This window comes from Cetorhinus maximus, chromosome 20 (assembly GCF_964194155.1).
Source record: "Cetorhinus maximus chromosome 20, sCetMax3.hap1.1, whole genome shotgun sequence".
Lineage (NCBI taxonomy): Eukaryota > Metazoa > Chordata > Chondrichthyes > Lamniformes > Cetorhinidae > Cetorhinus > Cetorhinus maximus.
In genome coordinates, this window is record NC_135898.1 from 29911055 (window position 1) to 29911667 (window position 613).

Genomic DNA, 613 nt, shown 5'->3' on the forward strand with positions numbered 1-613 from the left:
TGACTTTGAATCTGACTTAATAGGAGAGTGGAGACTATGCCAGACCTTGAGGTTACAGATTGTGCTTGAGTACTATTCTGCTGCTGGGGCACAGCGCCTCATGGCTGCCCAGCTTTAAGCCCCTCCATCAGTTCTCAATTCATCCCATTTAGCGAGCTCCACCGTGTGCTCCCCAACCCTGCGCGTTCCCTCGCCGTGCGCGCTCCCCTACCCAGTGCGCGCACCCTCGCCGTGCGCGCTCCGCTCGATTACACAACTCGATTACACAAGCGGGGTTTTTGACTAGGTCGAAATAAATGGGGGGAGTAGGGGAATTAATTTAAATTATAAATACGGAAAACCTGATACAGAGGATGGTATAGACATGCTTCTTTAAAACTGGAAGAAGATTTCAATAATTTCTATAATAAATACCATGAATTCGGGCTGGACTCACACGGCTGGAACTGACCTTAGTAACCACCGCGCCCCCCCCCCGCTCCCCGAGCCCATTCGGTTGGACTCGACCAAGAAGAGGCGCGAAAGTTGTGGCTCGCGCAAGAGAGAAAAACGGAAGAGAGAGAAATACTGGGATAGAGAGAGAGAAAAATATACCGGGACGGACAGAGAGAGA